Source organism: Aethalodelphis obliquidens, unplaced genomic scaffold (assembly GCF_003676395.1).
Source record: "Aethalodelphis obliquidens isolate GAN/ISIS:26980383/991018 unplaced genomic scaffold, ASM367639v1 scaffold22, whole genome shotgun sequence".
NCBI lineage: Eukaryota > Metazoa > Chordata > Mammalia > Artiodactyla > Delphinidae > Aethalodelphis > Aethalodelphis obliquidens.
In genome coordinates, this window is record NW_020837966.1 from 23,551,965 (window position 1) to 23,567,203 (window position 15,239).

The following is a 15,239-nucleotide window of genomic DNA, read 5'->3' on the forward strand; positions in this document are numbered from 1 at the left end:
GTTAAAATAGAAAGAAAATAACTGTTGGTGGGGATGCGAAAAACTGGAACCACATCCACTTGTGAGAATGTAACATGGTATGACCACTTTGGAAAACAGTTCGGTAATTTCTTAAGAATTTAAGCATAAACTTACCAGATGATAAGTAATTCCACTCCTAGGAATCTACAAAACATAAATGAAAATATACGTTGTTAACATAAGGACTTCATAGTGAATGTTCACAGCAGCAGCATTCTTAATAAAAGCCCCAAACTGAAAACAACCCATGTGTCCATCACTGGTGAAGAAACAAAACAACGTACATCCATATGATGAAACACTGTTTAGCAATCAAAAGGAACAAAAACTGATCCTGTGTCTACATGAGTGGACCTTAAAAACAGTATCCTAAGTGAAATAAGCCCGATGTAAACATGATATATATGATTCCATTTATAGGAAATGTCCATAAAAGGCAAATTTATAGAGATGGAAAGGAGATAAATAGTTGCTTGAAGCTGTGAGTGAGAGTAGGGATTGAAAGCAGACAGGTACAGGGAATTTTTCAGAGTAATGAAAATGCTTGAAAACTGGATTTCTGCCAATGGTTGTGCAACTCCATATATAATTGTGGGAATATATTATTGAATCATATGCTTAAAATGGTGAATGTTATGGTATGTAAATTATGCTTCAATGAAGTGTGGACTCTTGGATGATTTACTTTTTATGAACCATTTTCAACATAAATCTGTCTTTTTTTAGCATTAAATTCGCAGAAGTTCTTCCCAGCAAAACCTATTCTTAGAACTCACTTATCTTCCAAAACTATATCTAACTACTGCTATAACTAGGGTTAAGCAAACTCTTTCTGTAAAGGGACAGATAATAAATATTTTATGCTTTATGGACAAGACTGTCTCTAATGAAACCATTCAACTCTGCTACTGCAGAGCAAAAGCAGCCACAGATCATACGTAAATGAATGGGTGTCATTGAGCTCCAATAAAACTTTATTTAAGAGAACAAACAGTGGGCCAGGTATGTTCTGTGAGCCATATTCAGTTAATAGCTGCTATAGACTAGTAACCTTTGATCTTCTAGTAAAAACTGAAGTTGCAGTAAATTACATCCTAGAATTTGCAACATGAGGAAACAAAGCCCTCAAAGCATTACAATTGTGCTATTGTAACAGTGGCTTTTAAAAAGATCTTAGGTCCTCAGAACATGTCCCTAATGGTCCTTGATTCAGATCCAGCTTGTAATTTCTGTGTCCAAGACCCAAAACCAACATTTTCTTTAAAAAATTTGGTTTAACCTACCCTTCCCTCTTCCTACTCCTGCCACAGGTAATGACAGTGTAAGTCAAGTTCTGGAAACTAGACATCCTTATTGTTACTACACTTTCATTTCGTCTAGAGCTAAGAAATGTTTATATTTTCTAATATATATCTAACAAATTTATGTTATCACTGCCAATTCAATTCCAACAGCACAGAGTTTTTCCTCCCATTCCCTAATATTGAAAGTACTGGTTCCAAAGCACAACTGTGCATTTATTCATTTGCTCTATCACTTAATTCATATAAAATACTTTCCAATTTAATAAATTCATACCCTCTAATGACAACAAACCTCCTGAAGTTCAGAGTTTCTTTTCAAAGAACCTAAAGCTGTACTCTGATCAAATATAACTTGAAATACTTTTTTCCTGTGTGTTTACATTATACATATATATTAATTTACTTTAGTTTGTATTCAATTTTAGGAGGTTACTTTTTTGCATGTCTTGATTTTATTTTATATTTGACTATGTTCTAAAGTCATCACAGTATAAAAAGATAAAGTCCTGAAGGCCTCATATCCATCCCTATTCCTTCTACATTGTCCTCACTGAACCAGCTACAGGTACCTATTTTAATTTGTTTTTGTGTTATCATTTCTGTGTTTCTTTATAAAATAAGCAATATGTATGTATAGCTACACAAACACACACCCAATTAATCTGATTTTATATATGTATATATGTAACATATACATATATGTATATATGTATGTATGTAGGTATATATATGTGTGTGTAGGTACACACACACACACACACATATAGCCTTCTTATTCTCCTTTATTTTTTTCCACAGATGGTGGATTACTCTACATACTTATTTTCACCTTACTCTTGTTTTGCTATTTGATATTATATACTGGAAATCACTCCTTATCAGATCATAGAGGTCATGCTCACTCATTTTTTTATGACTGCACAGTGCTCTACTATGTGGATATACCATAGTTTACTCAACCACTCTCCAGTGGAAGGGCATTTAGATTTTTCCAGTATTCTATTATCAAAAATAATGCTACAATGAATAAACTTGGAGGAATGTGGTTTTGTATTTTTGAATTTATTCTTTTATACTGACAAAAATATTTATTTTAAAAAGTGGTATTTTAATTTAAAAACTATTTTCAAGAGCCCATAATATCTTAGAAATTAACCCATTACTATACATGTTGTCAACATCACGTGTTAGGAAGAAATAATTGGCTTGCCCCTTTTAAGTGTGTTTAAAATAAATAAAAATATACAATTTGGGTAAAACTGGTCATAAAACTAGAAATCAATTTGCTGTTTACTATGTTTCATATACACAGACACATATATTCAACTATCCAACAAGTAAACATGTTTCTTACCTAGTCCACTAAGAAATTTTAAATTATGCTACTCAACCCTAAGTCTAAATTTCTGGCAAGATTAAACTTGATTCCATACCTATTTCTTCATGTAATAATTAAAATGATATGAATTATTCCAAAGAAGTACAAGACCATGCTGTGACTGGTTAGGGTACAACAAATTGAAAAGAAAAAAGAACATCTAAGGGGAATTCAGGGAAGCAGCAGCAGTAGTTGCAATTGACATGGTCATTACCCTGGAGGATAAAATTGCTTTCCTTGTGTGTTTTCATTTATTTTTTTTAAAGACTTATTAAACATTGTGTGTTTTAACTGCAACAATTCAATGTTTGCCATTGCATCTACAAATAGGAAAAAATAAACTTTGTGTAACTGCAATCCTAAAAATATCATTTTAACTTGGACAGTTAAGGGATAAAAATTCCCTTTCTTACAGGCACTCAGCAAATGGGAGAAATGAGCGAGGTGGTAATGGTAAAATTAATATTATCAGAAGCCTATTATTTTCTTTAATTCCAATAATGTGAAATTATCATGTGAGAATGTTATTCCAGCCACACATAATTCCTGTTTTTTAAATGATTTATCTGGAGAAAAATATGGCCCAAATTCCAATAATTTCCTTAATAAAAGAACTTTGGACATGACTTATGTAAACTTGCAATTGCTCACATATAATTTATTACCAGTGGTTCTCAAATATGGCTGTATATAAAAATACAACAAATTATATTTTTAAATAATATAAATTCCTGAGTCTCATTCCAGACAAACAGAGATGGATTATCTGGAATTGTAGGCTAAGTAATTTGGTTATACCACAGTTGATAAATTCTATATGGTAAGTATATGGAGAGGGTATAGGAAATTAAATAAATTATCATAGGCAGAAGTGGTCATGAAACCTTCCTACAGACAGTGGGCCGTGGGCCTTTAGTTGAATCTTAAAAGCAAAGAGAAGGAGGAGAACATGGTAGTTTTATATTATGTTTCCAAATTCTTTGACCCTTTTTCCATCAAAAGGTAGAGCTTAATTCATGACCCACCCTTAAGTGGAGTTCTACCTAATGACTTGCTCTTAATAAATAAAATATGGCAGAATTGATGGCATGAAACTTCCAGAACTAGACCGTAGAATGGACTGCATCTCTTTTGAATTCCTCCCTGTAGAAGAAGTTGGCTGCCATGTTATGAGGACCCTCCAGCAGCCCTATGGAGAAGTCTATATGGTGAAGAACTGAGGTCTCCTATCACAGTCAGGTGGAACTAAGACCTTCTTATGACAGATACGTTGGTGAGCCTTGTAGGAGGTGTATCCTCCAATTCCAGCCAAGCCTTCAAATAACTAAAGACCCAACTGATATCTTGATTGCAACCTCATGAGAGATCTTGAACCAGAGCTGCTGTCACTTTACTGGCCCACAAAGAAGACCTGAATAGACATTTTTCCAAAGAGGACATGAAGATGGGCAAGAGAACATGAAAAGTTGTTCAACACTGCTAATCATCAGGGAAATGCAAATCAAAACCTCAATGAGATATCACCTCACGCCTGTCAGAATGGCTATCATCAAAAAGAACACAAATAACAAATGTTGGTAAGGACATGGAGAAAAGGGAACCCTCATACACTGTTGGTAGGAAGGTAATTTGGTACAGCCACTGTGGAAAACGGAATGGTGGCTCTCAAAAAACTAAAAACAGAACTACCATGTGGTCCAACAATTCCACTCCTGGGTATATATCTAAAAGAAAAAAAAAACAAAAACACTAATTCAAAAGGATACACGTGAAAAAAAAAACCAAAAACACTAATTCGAAAGGATACACGCAGCCCAACGTACATAGCAGCCTTATTTATAATTGTGAAGATATGGAAGCAACCTAAGTGTCCATCAGAAAATGAATGGATAAATAAGATGTGGTATGTACATGCTATGGGATACTAGTCATCCATAAAAAAAAAGAAGGAAATTTTACCATTTGCAACAATACAGACAGACTTGGAGCATATTATGCTAAGTGAAATAAGTCAGACAGAGAAAGACAAATATTGTATGATATCAGTCATATGTGGAATCTAAAATAATACAACAAACTAGGGAATATAACAAAAAAGAAACAGAGTCACAGATATAGAGAACAAACCAGGGTTACCCCTAGGGAGAGGGAAGAGGGAAGAGGCAAGATAGGGGTAGGGGATTAAACAGTGCAAACTCTTATGTATAAAATAAGCTACAAGGATATATTATAGAACACAGGGAATATACCCAATATTCTATAATAACCATAAATATAGTATAACCTTTAAAACCTGTGAATCACTGTATTATATACCTATAACTTATGTAATATTGAACATCAACTATACTTCAATAAAAATAAATATGCAAATAAATAAAGTTACTGGCCTTCAAAAAATAAGATTAAAACAGTGTAATGTTTTAAGCTGCTAAGTATTGGGGTAATTTTTATGCAGCAATAGAAAAATAATACAGTTAACAAGGTTTAGAGTATGTGGGGAGAGTAAAACACTGCACATTATCTAGAGTAAAGGAAGAATATGTTATATATATCTAAGCTTAAAATCTTAGCAAATGAGAATATAGGATAATATTAAATTATAAATTATATTAAATGATGCTTTGGGGCTGGATTTTTTTGTTTGTTTTTTTGTCTTTTTTGGTACGTGGGCCTTTCACTGCTGTGGCCTCTCCCGTTGCGGAGTACAGGCTACGGACGCACAGGCTCAGCAGCCATGGTCCACGGACCCAGCCGCTCCAAGGCATGTGGGATCCTCCCAGACTGGGGCACGAACTCGTGTCCCCTGCATCAGCAGGCGGACTCTCAACCACTACGCCACCACGGAAGTCCTGGCTGGATGTTTTATTGAAGCTAAATACATGAGAAAGTTCTCTTATTATCAATTATTTTTCCTTTTTGTAAGCTACTTTAGAGTTTACAAAAATATCTTGATACATTTTGTTGTATTTAATACTCACTATAGACCGGTGAGGTCTATGTTACCATTCTCAGTCCATACAACAGGAGATAGAAGTTTCCTTTATACTATAACGAGATAATTATGCTAATTGTCTGAAGTGGCTCTGGCTGGTCAGGGCTAGAGTTTGATCTCAGGCCTTGTTATGAGTGATTTATTTATCATTTCTTTACACTGGTTTTTACGAACCTCTACACTTCTACTCTTTGCTGTGGGGTCTGTCGTGTACATTTTAGCATGTTGGGCACCCACTAGACGCCAGTAGCAACCTCACCCCAGTTTTGACAATCATCCAAAACTGTCTTCAGACACGGTTAAATGTCCTCTAGGAGGAAAATTCACCCCCATTTGAGAACCATGGCTTAATAGTTTTCTAATCAGGGGATTATTAAATATCTGTTGAACTTATGAACGAGCAAAAAATAATTTACCAAACCTAATATAATCTGATTTTTAAAAGCTAACTGAAGGGAAAGTTTTATTATAATGACTATAAGCAACAAAAGCATTGTGCAATGCTTATAATGATTTGTTCAAGAAAAGGCACTCCATAGAAATGGAAAATAATACTATTTCAAGGTATAGAAGCAAGTAGCGTCAATATGGTTAAAGGAAGACCTACACTGAATGGAAGAGGGTTTGAAATTTTTATTCATTTTAGGGCAGTACGTAAAAGGCATTAAATCTTTATTCTACAAACTTCCAGTTATAAAATAAATGTCATGGGGATGTAATGTACAGAATGGCGACTATAGTTAATAATACTGTACTGTATATTTGAAAGTTGCTAAACTTAAAAGATCTTAAAAGTTTTCATCACAAGGAAAAAAAACTGTAACTATGTATGATGACTGATGTTAACTAGACTCACTGTTGTGATCATTCCATAATATATACAAACACTGAATCATTATGTTTTACACCTGAAACTAATGTTATATGCCAATTAATTATATCTCAATAAAAAACTTTGTTTTATTAACTTAATTTGTACTTCCAAATAAAAATATCAGTATTTGATTAATGTGCAGAAATGGTTATATAAGTAGTTTGAAAATTGAATTTGTAGTTTTACTGAGATTATATACTGTCATAAACCTAAGATTAAATTATTTTTATCAAGTTTTAAGTAGAAGTCTTACTAAACCAAAATCTGCAACACCAAACATCTTAATTGTTCTCTAAATAAGATTATGTAAGCATTTTCCCAATTCATTTCAGGATTTTTTTGTTGTTGTTCTGTATTTCAGCAAGAAGGACTGTTTTTCTGGATAAAGCGCTTTTGCAGAGCATGATGAGCAAAGTGCTGTCCTTTATCTTGTTAGAACGCTCATATGAGAGATTTAGGAAAATTTATCAGGAATACCACCTGGGGCAACTTGAATTGAATCTTAGTTAGCTGAGACTTTTGACTAATTTATTCTCCCATTCCACTTGCATGATGGATACAGTTTTTACAGTATGTTGACATTTTGCAAAGCAGTGCCAGATTGAGGAATAATTGCTATTGGATAAAAAACCACGGTTGTACTATAATAAGATATTTGTTATGAATATCATACAAATGCATGTTGACTATAAAACTATTTTAAATGAGTTGAATGGTCATTTTATAAGAAAGACAGATTCATTTAATTTGAGTCCTGCTTGGGGAAAGTCAATACAGAGATTGCCAATATAAGCAATTGCATATTAAATGGAATTTGTACAGTACATTTGAGTGTAGATCTTGCTTTTCAATTTTTTTGCATAATTGCAAATGATTAGATTCCAATGAGGCAATCCATGCTGCAAGTCATGGGAAACAACGGTGCTTCTCATTATGAACCTGTCGGAGTGAAAACTTTAAGTTGAAAGTATTGGATGGTAATAATAGAACCAAAGGATAAAGAGGACAGTGAGAGACAATGGTCTTGTTTCTAGGCTGACACAGAATTACTTTTAATGACTGAATGAATATCCCTATTAAAGAAGGTTCTTATCTCAATAACTTATAATTCTAAATTTTTTCTAACTGGAAATTCTCCTATGCCTTGAGTCACTCATGTCACATTTTCTTCTTCCTCTGTTCCTCTTAATAAAAATGGGAATTCTTATAGTATAGTTCTCATGTTAGAGGGGTACTGGAATGCTAATATACCCTTAATGTCTAGAATAAGTTATTTAAATCCCATAATGTTTCATTCATTGAGGAGCATAAGTTAGTACTCAATAATTGTTGGCCTGAATTCTAATTTCATTCATTAAGTGTTACTGAGTACTTACTATGTATCAACTGCTAACCTAGGTTCTAATATGGAAACTATACAAAAATATTTGAAAAGCAAGATCTGAGATTAAAGGTATTGAACTATAAAAATATGAATAAAGTACCCTCTGCATTTGCAGAGTTCCTTACAGCCTGAGAGAGAAAACAAATACACAAGAAACTACTTGCAATTTTGTGTAACCATATTGGAGGAGGTCATGAAGAGAATGTGACTCTATCGACACGTGAGCTGGGCCCACACAACTGGAGGCTCCTCACCAATCCCCTGTCCTCGTTATATGCATCCCACTTGCTTTCCCTGCACTAGAAGCTGCCCCAAGAACTCAGCCTGGAGATAGTGATGTGTTCTTGAGACCGAGCTGGATGGTACACACGAATGAACCCAGTTAAGGCCTCTGTATAAACTTTCAAGATTCCGGCAGGTGGGTGAGAGATCTACTCATCTTGCTACCGCCCAAGACAAACCCTGTGTGTAAGTCCCTTGCTTATTAAAACTGCCCCCTACCAATCTGGAATGTTCTGCCACTTTCTTTGGTCTCTCCTTGCCTTCCGTGCATGGGGGCCAGTTTCAGATTTCACAGGACAAGCTCCTGAGGTTTTAAACGAACAAACCAGTACTCTGACGGAAACGACAGCCGTACTTCTAATTCTACTTTTAATCTATATGCTCAGTCCCAGGTCCAGATAATGACTCGGGAAAAACTCAAACTGGGACTTCCCTGGTGGTCCAGTGGGTGAGATTCCGTGCTCCCAATGCAGGGGGCCCGGGTTCAATCTCTGGTCAGGGAACCAGATCCCTCATGCCTCAAGGAAGATCCCACATGCTGCAACTAAGACACGGCAAAGCAAAAAAAAAATACCTCAAACTCACCTCCTCCCCTGGACACCCGGAATCTATAGCTACCTATTTAATAATGTCTTCTGAAAAGAGCCTAAAACTGGTGGAGTGACCCCTTCACACTCGGCCGAGAGGGACGCCACATCTAAGCTGCGACCCCAAATCAGGAGGGCGCTCCATACCTGAAGCTTTTTTTTTTTTTTTTTTTTGCTGAGGAAAAGTTGGGGTGTTCAACACTGGGCATCTCAACTATTAAGACCTGCACTTGGGAGACAAGGCCCCCAAACCCCTGGCTTTGAAGACTGACGGAGTCCACACGGACAAGACCCGAGGGGTTGAGAGGAACTGAGAAACTCCTCGCACAGACTCACCCGCGGCTCCAGCGCCCGGCGCAGAATCAGTCCTTGAAAAGGTGCCCAGACTCTATGTGAAAGAGACTCATTTGCTAATTTTAAGTGTGGGTTTGAAGGGCAGGAACCTGCTGGGATACTCTGCGGACCAGGCTGGTGGGCGCCATCTTCGCGCTTTTCCTCTGTGGTGCTGAAGCCCGCGGGCACCATCTTTATTTTTCTTTTTCCTTTCCTTTTTCTTTTCTTCCTTACTCAGAGGGTGCCTCCTTGTGCTCTGCTATGCCGCGCAAAGTGTGGCAGAATCTCCTGGAAGGCAGCTTCTCCACACATCCGGGGCCCAGCTTTTTTAGCAGCTGCCGAGGACACGCCCCTTGAATCTCAGGCTCCAGAGATGGGGGTGGGGTCAGGGGGGGTTGTTTTCCTGAGTCCCGTGCAGCTGTGGCATAACCAACCACGGAAGGCGCAATTCTCCACAGGCTGCCCCTGCCAGGGCTCAGTGCACACAGCTGACTGAAATGTGCTCCCATCTTTCTGAGGAAGGCCTATTTGCCCATGAGGAGTTCCCGCCTGAGGGGAGCTCAGGTCTGATGCGAGCGGAGGCAGCCGACGCCCCTCAGGGCGCTGTGCCGCCATCTTGGCGGCCCCTCTGCCCGCATAGTTCGCCCGTGTCCGGCACACGGGAGCTTCCACGCTCCTTTGGAGCCCTGGTATTTGCCGCTGCCGCACAGGGGGCACCTCCAGACTGCCTGGCTCTGGCGGCTTCTGCGCGTGGCCCCCCAGGACTGCGTATGTGCGCTTCTTTAAGAGCTGCCGTCTGAGGCTGGGCTTCCAGTCAGCCGAGTCAGTGCGGGCTGAGACCTCCCCTCTCTTCAGGACGCTGACAGGGCTGGGCAGAGCCTCACCCACTGGGAGCCGCGAAAAATAAAATAGGCTGCTGGACGGTCACAAAGCCTGAGAGACAACCGAGAGCCGGGGCAGGGCTGCAGGATAAAGTCCATCTACACGAGGCCTCTCCTTCCAGACCAGCAAGGTGGCTGCTTCACTTAATGCACGGAAACCGGCACCGAGAGTCGAGGAACATGAAGAAACAGAGGAATATGTTCCAAGTGAAAGAACAAGATAAAACCTCAGGGGGGAAAATTAATGAAACAGATAATTGACCTGATAAAAAGTTCAAAACTAACCTATATTCTCAGATGAGAAGGCAGAGGCTGAGTCAAAAAGTGAAGATTCACTGTCTTCCGTAGCACTGACAGTTTTATCCGAAATAGTGAAGGTATGTTTTTCATAACTTTTTTTCTTCTGTCGTGGTCTTATTCACAAGTGGCAAAGTATCACTGTATTTGGTTGCCATATGTAAATAAAAACAGGATAACTGGGTGGAAGAGTACATCATTAATGCAAAATCTGGAAGTTTCTTAATGTTATGAGAGTTCAAGGAAACAACTAAACTAAGCTTAGAGTTCTTTAAATGACAAAAGATGCCTAAGAATTTCAGCTCCTCTAATCGTAACTGTTTGTTGACTTCTGTCTATACAACTCCAACTGGTATTTGCAAAGCATTCAGTTCAGTAGGTCAAAGAAACTTGAAGTTTCCTTTTTCGTCTTGAACAAAAATTGCTAAAGAGGTCTGAAGAGGCGCTGATTTACATTATCACCATAGTAACTACAGTTGGTATTTTTACATTTAGGTTTGTAGATGTATTGCCTACAATAAATTTAAAACCAAAATATTTTTAATAGAAATAAAATATCTATGCATAAAATCTCTAGAGGTTGTTGCCTGGTTTGAAGTTTATGGAACAGGGCTAGAAAGAATGAACAGGTTTTATCTGACCTACCTTCTAGCAATCCTGCTAAAATCCAAAAACATGGATTTTAAGTCAATAATTCTGAAAATAATACACATAGTTAGTTGTTCCCAGAGGAGAGAAATACGTGGTTGACCTAAAATCTAGAGCATCATTCAGGTTAGTTTGGCCCTTTTCCAGCTGTCAGAGGTGATAATGCAATTGGCGCCCACCAGTCAATGTGTTCTTACACCTGGTTCATCCCTAGTTTAAATGAAGTTGTAGTTTCTTCTAGTATCTGGTTTATATCAGAAAATTTTTCTGGTAATTCCTATATCTGCTGGTTTTTCAGAGTAATATAAAAATATTTTCTTCAGTATATACAATAAATTAAAATTTAAATCGCATAAAAATAGGAAATAATTTGGCTGCACATTCCAATGTGGTCACAGATAAGAAAATAGCTCCTAAGAGCATTTGAGAAGGGACTCCCAAATTTCCTACTTCTAAACAGTGTCAAGCCTGGTATGTAGCAGAATTAAAGGTGCCACCTTTGATCTGTATCTCCTGACAAGTTTTATCAGCCCACTTAGATGATAAAATATTTAGAACTCCCTAGTTGCTAAGTAAGTTTCTAACTGCACAATAGTTGCTTTAAAGAAATGTACACTGACGCATAGTGATTACATTTTTTACTAAATGAAAACTATGAAAGCACTTTGATTTTGTCTCTATGCCTTAGGTCTCCTGAACTCTTCCCTGTTCAAGTGAAGGCTTGACCTTTTCCACACAGTACTGAACCAAATTAATGCCTTATAACATGCTAAATATGTCTTACAGAGACTCTCAATTATTCCGTTTTAAAAAAACTTTTTTCTATTGTGTCATTAGAAGAACTATAACTCACATTTTATGATATAGAAAGACAGCTAAAAGACAATGTTTGGGCCTTAGGTACTGAGATTCAATTGTGTGTCAAAGTTCTAGAAACTTCTTGATTTCTGGTGGCATATAATAAGAAAAAAAAGAACCAAACAGACATAGGAACTATAGTCAACTGAAGGGCCTATGAAAGAAATAGATTTTTTAAAGTGTTAACTGAAATGCTATTTGCAAATTGTTTTTATTTGATGATCTCAAGTAAAAGGTTAACAAGAAAGGAAGAAAATAGGGAGGGAAGCTATGTGGAGGCAACTCTTGAAAATCTGTCATATTTGTTTCTGGGTTTTTTTTTGGTTGTTTTTTTTGTTTTGTTTTGTTTTTTTACATCCCCCTTGCTTTTGTGCCAGGCATCTTCCGTATCCTGGGCCCAATACTCTAAAATGAAAAACAGAAGATATATAGACACCAAAGAAATTCATGTCAATAACAAGACAATAATGACGTTAAATCTGAAGTTTTTCATGTCACGATGGCATGGATGCAGTTGACATTTTATTAATAAAGTGCAGAATTTTCTTGATAAAAATATGTAAGTGGAATGTCAGTGTGGTAACATTTTTGACTGAGGTAAACAACAGTAAAGTGGAATTTGAGAAACGGATAAGAAAAGCTATGGTAAATGTCACATCCCTAGATCACCCCGTATACTCTTTAATGTACATGTTCTTTTTTTGCCAATGTTTAATTATAATGATATCGTACAAGGTGGTTGAAGGGAATATTTTCATAGTGGCTTTGACAGTTCCTCAGCCAGCAGAGAACTTTGTGGTGCTTGAATTTTGCAAAATTAATCATTCAACACAATTAGCATAGGGTCTCTTGGGATAAAAGCAAGGTCTTTATTTTATAATTCAAGGTAGATCTTAATAAGAAATGTTATTTTTGTACTGTTTATGATAATTATGTTTATGATTCTAGATGCATACAAGAATATTTTGTTGTATGGGACAATAAGACAGTACATTAAGGATGTTTTTGTTCTGTATTAATCTATTTTAAAAATCTATTTTAAGCATAATACAAAATGTCTATGTAAGAATCATATCAAGTCAACCTATGGTTATAAATACTCATAAGTAATTCCACAGATCATTCAAAAACTCTTTTCCAAAGTCATTGTGCTATTATTTGAGAGGATGAATTCATTGTCCAAAGCTATATTTAAACATGAGATTTTCTACCCCAGTACATATCAGTCAATTCTAGTGAGGTTAGGGAAAAGGCAAGTCTGAGATTAAATATTTTTAAAGGATAATCTAATTATGGGCAATAAAGAGTTGGATGTTCTTATGTATCCTGAGTGTACGGAGAAACAATATGATCAAGAAAAGTGGAAGGAGCTTTTTCTTCTTACATGCAGTGTCTCAGGTGTTATGGAGAAAACAGCACAGTCTGTAAAATCATGTTTTGTTAAAAACGGTATTGCACAGTGAAATCTTGGGTGATACATCTATGAGGAATCTTGGAGATCACCCAGTCTAAATCTTCCATTAAAAATAATAAGCTTTTATTGCTAATTATCATTAGAGATGATAATTGGCATATTTAAGATGAGAAAATTAGAACTCAAATCTCCTGGCTCTAATTGCAAAACACTTTGCATTTTACCATACTCCCTGTTTTGATTTAAATTTAAAACAAGCATTTGAGTCAAGTGATGGAAACATAGACAGGGCTGAAGATATTTCCCCCTGTTTTAATACCTTCCCTTTGATACATCCAGCTGAAATCCAGTTGACATATACTGAGTGCTCTGTAAATTTCCAGGATTACGTCATTATCACAATTTATTATTTACGTCATTATCACAATTTATTATCACAATTTATTATTACGTCAACTTCCCCTGTATGGTAGGGCTACTCCAGTTTCTAAACTAATCATAGTTGGACAGAAAGCTTTAGCATCTCCCAAAAGTAAGGATGATAATTATAGCCTATGAGCTTCTACCTTGATTCCCTGTCTAGCACTATAGTAATACTCTGTAAACATTACAGCTCTCTCTTTGAAATCACTCTACCCCAGTCCACAAACTTGTTGCTTTTTATTTTAGCATTGCATTTGAACAATTTAATAGCCTTTTATTTTCATGGATGCTTGTCTTACTAATGCAATGCATTAAGCAGTTCTTTCTTCTCCCCTCAAGCCCCTCAAATCACAGGATTGACTTGTTGAATTAGAAATGCTTCATTTCCCCTGTGACTTGCAAAGTAGCTTCCCTGATGACATTTGGTAAACAAAATGAGTAAATCGACATTTTGGTGGTGTTCTTGAATTTCATTCATTCTGGATTAGCAAAACAAATCACTGTTTTGGAATATATTGTAAATAACATATATCTATAGATGGGGGAGCGGTGGGGGGGGGTGGCTGGCATTAAGGTACAATATGACATCAACAATCCTAAGAAATACTGACCCAAAGAAGTCTGTTGAAGAGAGAGTTCAGTTCTAACTAATGATTGAAATCACTATCCAAGGTCTCTTTAAAAACTGAACTTAAGTTCTCCTTTATCAGAGAAATAAAAAGTGGTTTAATTAGGGACAAAGCCCACTTATCTGAAATCTTACTTGTATTAAGTGTTACTAGTTCCAAGTAGAAATAGGACATAGTCTGAATTCACAAATATCATAGTGAGCTCCCTATGTTTTTCACCTTCTTCAATGAAGGAACTCATCCCTATCCAACAAAGTAGAAACCACAGTTTGTTCTTCAAAAACAGTTAGGTACCAATTTATGTCTAGAGACAGGAGAGCATAGGGGTTTAGAAAAATGTGGTCTCTGGAATTAGACCTCCTGTGCATGTCTCCTGAGTCTAATTCATTCTGTCTTTATCTTGGGCAAAATAGCTCAACTTCTCTGGGGCTTCCACTTTGGGTTGGTGATAAAATTAAAAGAAACAATGAATGTAAATTTCTTAGAACAGTGCCTGGCCACTGGAAAGCATTCAATCATTAATAGCTATTGTTATTCTAGAATTGAAATCATGTAACTTTTTTTTTTTTTTTAACAAAGAGCAAGTCAGAAGTAATAGGCAAAGCACAGTTATAATGCTTTGAGGGCTTTGTTTCCTCATGTTGCAAATTCTAGGATGTAATTTACTGCAACTTCAGTTTTTACTAGAAGATCAAAGGTTACTAGTCTATAGCAGCTATTAACTGAATGTGGCTCACAGAACATACCTGGCCAACTGTTTGTTCTCTTAAATAAAGTTTTATTGGAGCTCAGTGACACCCATTCATTTACGTATGATCTGTGGCTGCTTTTGCTCTGCAGTAGCAGAGTTGAATGGTTTCATTAGAGACAGTCTTGTCCATAAAGCATAAAATATTTATTATCTGTCCCTTTACAGAAAGAGTTTGCTTAA